At 39.4% G+C, this 6,780-nt stretch overlaps 1 non-coding gene across 1 annotated transcript; it reads left to right on the top strand.

The window, feature by feature from the left end:
• Positions 1-6,673: 6,673 nt before the first annotated feature.
• Positions 6,674-6,780, top strand: LOC132272068 (small nucleolar RNA R71). The gene has a single exon (XR_009469958.1). It is a non-coding gene; the product is annotated as a small nucleolar RNA R71 (small nucleolar RNA).

Raw genomic sequence — 6,780 nt, 5'->3', positions numbered from 1 at the left:
TATATATATATAAATACTTTTTAATTATTAAAATTTTTATGTTATGTTTTTATTTATTTATTATTATTATTTTTTTTTTTTTTGTTGTTTTTTTTTTTATTATTTTATTTTTTTAATTTTTTTCTTTTCTTTTTCTTTTTCTTTTTTTTTTTTTTTTTATGTTTTTAAATTTTTATGTATCAATTGGAACGGCGAAGCCAAAAGCTCGCCGGAGAAGATGAACAGCCGCGACCGCTGTTGGAAGAACCAACCGCCGGAAATCGTGGCCGGAGAAGAACCAGCCTTGTTCGACCTCGCCAGAAAGAAACGAACCCGCGACGCCGGAAAAATGAACCCAGTTGCGACCCAGCAGCGATCGGAGAAGAACCCAACCGCTATGCCGTTGGACGAACCAGCAGCAATCGCCGGAGAGACGACGCCGATGCAGCCGTAAACCAGCCGCGATCGCTGGGAGAAAAGGGACGCCGATGAAGCCGAGATCGCTGGAATATGATGCCGATGCAGCCGCGACCTCGCTGGAGAATAACGAGCCGCGAACCCACCAGCTGGAATTACCGGCGAACGAACCCAGAAAACGGCAAACGGCGTCGGAAAGACGAACCCAGATGCAACGCAGGAAAGCAACGAACAACCGCGTCATCGGATGACGAGACAGATCACCGGAAAGATGAACCCAGCTGCGAATCCGCTGCTGGGTCTCGCCGGCATATGAAATAGCCGTAACCCAGATCTGACGGCGGAAAAATAAAGGCCGAAACAGCCTTGATCGCTGGAGAACACCAGCCTAAATCGCTGGAAAAACTCAGCCTCGACGCCAGAGAAGAACTATGAACAGCCAAGAGAAGAGAAGAGCGAACCGTGAGGGTTGGACAATGAAATTGGGTTTAGAGATTTTTGGGGGAAGAAGCAGAATTTCAAGCAACAGAGAGAAATGTATTCGTGGCTTCAAGGGCTAAGGTGCGATCGATCTGCTTTGATGGGGGATCGACAATTTTAGGCAAAAAATGTCCCCTTCACTGTTTAATAAGAAGGGAGAAACATAAGTAAAATGGGATCGATCCATTTGGACGGGGATCAATCCACTTGGCCTATTTTTTTGTTGCTCTCTGCCAATTAAATGGGATCGATCTCCTACCCGTTTTGGGATCGATCTTTCTTTTTTTCTTTTTTTTTCAATTTTTCAAATTTTTTTTTTTAAATAATAATAATAATAATAATAAAAATAAACAAAAAAAACAAAACTAAAAAGAATATATACACTAAAATGAAAAATAGATAAAAAAATAAAATAAAAATAAAAATAATAATAAATAAAATTAAAATAAAATCACTTATCAACCTATACTAATTAATACTTTTTAAATTTTTTTTTTTTTTTATGTTTTTGAATAAATCAAAATTAACATGAAATATATACAAAAATAATAAAAATAATAATAAAAAAATAGATAAAAAATCAAACACCAACCTACATTACTCATTTACAATTTTTTTTTTTAATTTTTTTTTTTATTTAAAAATGCATAAATGTACAAAAGGAAAAATAGAAATAAAATAATAATAAAATGAAAATTAAAATGCAACGAAGGAGAAACTCGATACAACTAGTGTTTAACGTCGCTAGAAAGACGTGAGATATTCTCAATCTTCAAAATAAATGGGATCTACCAAGAGGGCAGATTCCACATTTCTTTGAAAATTTTGTCCATCAATATATGGTTTAAGCCTTTGACCATTAACTTTGAAGGTCCCTTCATCTTTTAGATTTTTAAGTTCAACAGCCCCATGAGGTGAAACGGAGATAATTTGATAAGGGCCTTCCCATTTGGTTCGAAGCTTTCCAGGGAAAAATTTGAGCCTAGAGTTGAATAACCAAGCCTTTTGACCGGCTTCAAAGGACTTTTTCACAATATGTTTATCATGGAATGCTTTTGTCCTTGCCTTGTAAATTTTTGAACTATCATAGGCATCATTTCTCAATTCCTCTAGCTGATTGAGTTGGAGTAAACGGTCCTTTCCAGCCTTATCAAGATCAAAGTTGAGCCTTTTTATTGCCCAAAGTGCTTTGTGTTCTAGCTCAACCGGAAGATGACAAGGCTTCCCATAAACAAGTCTATATGGAGACATGCCTATTGGAGTCTTGTAAGCTGTCCGGTAAGCCCACAAAGCATCGTTCAATTTTCTTGACCAATCTTTTCGGGTCGGATTGACAGTTTTCTCAAGAATATGCTTGATTTCCCTATTTGACACCTCGACTTGCCCACTTGTCTGGGGATGGTAGGGAGTGGCCACTTTATGTGTGACGGAGTATTTCAAGAAAAGTTGCTTCAAGAATTGATTACAGAAATGTTTTCCTCCATCACTTATCATAGCCCTTGGCATACCAAAACGAGCAAAGATATTTGATTTAACGAATGCAATTACCACGGAGTGATCATTCGTTTTGGTAGCACAAGCCTCAACCCACTTTGAAACATAATCAACGGCAACGAGGATATATTGAAAGCCATAAGACATTGGGAATGGTCCCATAAAGTCTATGCCCCATACATCGAAGATTTCAACTACAAAGATTGAAGTTAAGGGCATCATGTCTCTCTTTGACATTGATCCCAACTTTTGACACCGAACACATACCTTACAAAAGTTATAGGCATCTCGGTGGATAGTGGGCCAGAAGAGCCCACTTTGAAGAACCTTCAAAGCGGTCTTCTTTCCACTAAAATGCCCACCACAAGCAAGTGTGTGACAAAACGCAAGGACGCTCGGAACTTCACTTTCTGGCACACATCTCCTGATGATTTGATCCGGGCAATAACGAAACAGAATGGGATCTTCCCAATAGTATTTCCGGATGTTAGCAAAGAATCAGTCTTTTTCTTGTTTTGACCAATTAATGGGAAGTTTGCTGGTTGCAAGATAGTTAACAATGTCGGCGAACCAAGGCAACGTCCCATTTGAGATTTGAAAGAGTTGTTCATCCGGAAATGATTCATGAATTTCAAGATTTGGAGAAGATTCAACCATTAATCTAGACAGATGATCGGCAACGACATTGTCGGAGCCCTTTTTATCCTTGATTTCAAAGTCAAATTCTTGAAGAAGTAGAATCCATCTTATCAAGCGAGGTTTGGTTTCCTTTTTCATTAAAAGATGCCTAAGAGCGGCATGATCGGAAAACACAATTACCTTGGATCCTAAGAGATATGACCGAAATTTATTAAGGGCATATACTACGGCAAGTAACTCTTTCTCGGTGGTAGAATAGTTCAATTGGGCACCTGAGAAAGTCTTACTCGCATAGTATATAGCATATGGTAGTTTACCTACCCTTTGCCCCAAAACAGCACCCATTGCGAAGTCGGAAGCATCACACATAATCTCAAATGGTAAGGACCAATTTGGAGGTTGCATGATAGGAGCGGATGATAGAAGAGTGCGAAGTTGATGAAAAACATTTAGGCATGCTTCATCAAAGACAAATGGAGTCTCCTTGGCAAGAAGGTTACACAAGGGTCTAGCAATTTTGCTAAAGTCTTTGATGAATCGGCGATAAAAACCGGCATGTCCTAGAAAGGAGCGGATTTCTCTCACCATAGTAGGTGGAGACAATTCAGAAATTAGCTCAACTTTCGCTCTATCTACTTCTATTCCTCTTTTAGAGATGACATGTCCAAGCACGATTCCTTCTTGAACCATGAAATGGCTCTTTTCCCAACTTAACACAAGATTAGTCTCACGACATCTTTGAAGCACTTTTTTGAGATTTTGGAGACACGAATCAAATGAGGACCCAAAAACCGAGAAGTCATCCATGAAGACTTCTAAATACTTCTCCACCATGTCCGAAAAAATTGACATCATACACCTTTGGAAAGTGGCAGGAGCATTGCACAATCCGAAAGGCATCCGTCGATAAGCAAATGTACCGAAAGGACATGTGAATGTGGTCTTTTCTTGATCCAATGGATCTAAGGCCACTTGATTGTACCCCGAGTAACCATCTAGGAAGCAATAGTATTGTTGCCCAGCCAATCTTTCCAAGATTTGGTCAATGAAAGGCAATGGAAAATGGTCCTTCCTAGTGGCAGAATTCAGCTTTCGGTAATCTATACAAACACGCCATGAAGTGGCGGTGCGTTTCGAAATAAGATCACCCTTAGCATTTTCAACAACTGTGATTCCCGACTTTTTAGGAACCACTTGAGTTGGACTAACCCACTTGGAATCAGAGATAGGATAAATGATTCCCGCATCTAGAAGTTTCACAACCTCCTTCATGACCACTTCCTTCATATTTGGGTTCAATCTCCTTTGAGCATCCCTAAATGGCTTTTCATCATCTTCCATGTGTATGCGATGCATACAAATAGAAGGGTCAATGCCTTTTAAGTCAGCCACACTCCATCCAATGGCTTCTTTGTTAGCTTTAAGCACTTCCAAAAGATCATTCTCTTGGTCATTTTCAAGATTAGAAGCAATGATGACCGGAAGAGTCTCTTTTGGGCTTAAGAAGGCGTATTTCAGATTTGATGGAAGGGGCTTAAGCTCAAGAATAGGAGGAGAGATGAGAGATGGAACTGGTGGAGTACTAGAGAGTGAAGGAAGAGGTTCTTTCTTGCTTTTCCAAGGTGGGTAATCCAAAGTGGCCACAGAGTCCATTAAAGCATTCACCTCACTTATGGATCCTTCTGTGTCAAAACCACAACTTTCAAACATTTCGCAAAGGCACGCCTCAAGAGGGTCCTTAGATAAAATAGAGGGAAGAGTCTCCTCTATGGTTTCATCCAAGACATCTACTAGGAAACACTCGTCTTCATCTGTGGGATGTTGACTTGCATTGAATACATTAAGCTTAACCATCATATTGCCAAAAGAGATGTCCATAATGCCGGATCTACAATTAATGGTGGCATTAGCAGTGGCAAGGAATGGCCTTCCTAGGATGACTGGAATGTGATTGGTGAGATTAGGGACTGGCTCAGTATCTAGTACCACAAAATCAACCGGGAAATAAAATTTATCAACCTTAATTAGAATATCCTCAACAATCCCCCTTGGTTTCTTAATTGATCTATCGGCTAGTTGGATTACTACCGATGTTGGCTTCAAGTCCCCTAATCCTAATTGCAAGTAAACAGAGTATGGAATGAGATTGATACTTGCACCTAAATCAAGGAGAGCTCTACGAACCTCTTGGTTTCCAATAACACAAGAAATAGTCGGAGCACCCGGATCCTTGAACTTAGGAGGAGTGTTAGAAAGAATGATGGAACTCACTTGTTCTGTTAAAAGCACTTTCTTAAGGTCCCTTCCCTTGCTCTTCCTCTTTTGTGTGCACAAGTCCTTCAAGAACTTTGCATATGGTGGAATTTGCCTAATTGCATCTAGAAGAGGAAGATTGATTTTCACTTGTTTAAACACTTCCATCATATCATGAATTTTTCCTTCTTGTCTCCCAAATGATGAAGTCTCTCTCAAAGCTTGAGGAAATGGAGCTTTTGGCTCATAAGGCTTCTCTAATTGGGGAGATGATGATGAAGATGATGGAATGTCCTTTTTGGAACCATTAGCATCTAAGGAATTTGGAATAGAATTTGGAATGGGATGGATGCAACCACTTGGTTGTGCCAATTCATTATCCTCCTTAGGTACCTCTACCTTATTATCCACTTTCCTACCACTCCTCAAGGTAGTAATTGCTTGAACTTGCTCATTTCCAGAAAATTCTGATGAAGGACTTGCTTGCGCCATAAATTGCCCTTTAGGATTGGTCTCAGTTTGACTAGGCAACTTACCTTTCTCTCTCATATTTAAAGAATTAGCTAATTGCCCAATTTGAGCTTCAAGCTTTGTAATTGATTGAGAGTGAGAATGAAACAGTTGATTATCTTTTTGAAGATTACCTAAAGCCTGCAAGACTTTGTCCTCAAAAGCTGAACTTTTAGGAGGCGCTTGATTTGGATTAGAGTAAGATTGAGAATTTGATGCTTGAGGATGAGAGTAGGACTGAGGATTTGATGCTTGAGGTTGAGAGTATTGATTCACATTCTGAGGATAGAATGAAGGACGGTAACCTTGAGAATTCTGATTTTGATTTTGGAGATGTGGGGGAACATACTTTGCTTGGTAACCTTGATTTTGAGGAGGGTTTGCACCGTCTCCTTGATTTCTCCATGCAAAGTTTGGATGATTTTTCCACCCCGGATTGTAAGTATTGGAATAAGGGTTGTTCCCTTGATGAATGAAAGCAGCATTTGCTTGTTCTTGAGACTCACTTGGTATAATTTGTCCAAGAGGGCAATTTGAAGTATGGTGAGTGTAACTAGAACAAGTCATGCACATTTCATTGGAATGGTGAGGATATGATTGAGTTGCCGGACCTTGATTCAAAAGGAATGTATCAAACCTTTGAGTAAGATTTTTGACCTCAGCGGCAATTTCCATGGAAGAGTCTATTTGATTTATAGCTTTCTTTCCTCCCATATGTGCTAGGTGACTACCCCTAGAAGATGAAGATCTATGCATTGAGTTTTCACTCATTTTTTCGAAAAGTTGCCAAATTTCATCTTCATTTCTTTCAATGTAGCTTCCGCCACAAGAAGCATCAACAATGCCCTTATTGGCATCGGATAAACTTGAAAAGAAACATTGAACTAATTGCCACTTAGGAATGTCATGATGTGGACACTTCCGTAGCAAGTCATTCAAACGTTCCCATGCTTCATGAAGGGGTTCTCCTTCTTGTTGTTTAAATTCACGAATGGAAGTTCTCATGGC

Source organism: Cornus florida, unplaced genomic scaffold (assembly GCF_030987335.1).
Source record: "Cornus florida cultivar Cherokee Brave unplaced genomic scaffold, ASM3098733v1 CherokeeBrave_3.0.0_Hap2_Chr08, whole genome shotgun sequence".
Lineage (NCBI taxonomy): Eukaryota > Viridiplantae > Streptophyta > Magnoliopsida > Cornales > Cornaceae > Cornus > Cornus florida.
The sequence above is the reverse complement of the archived record's forward strand: the minus strand, read 5'-3'. Positions and strand labels throughout refer to the sequence as shown.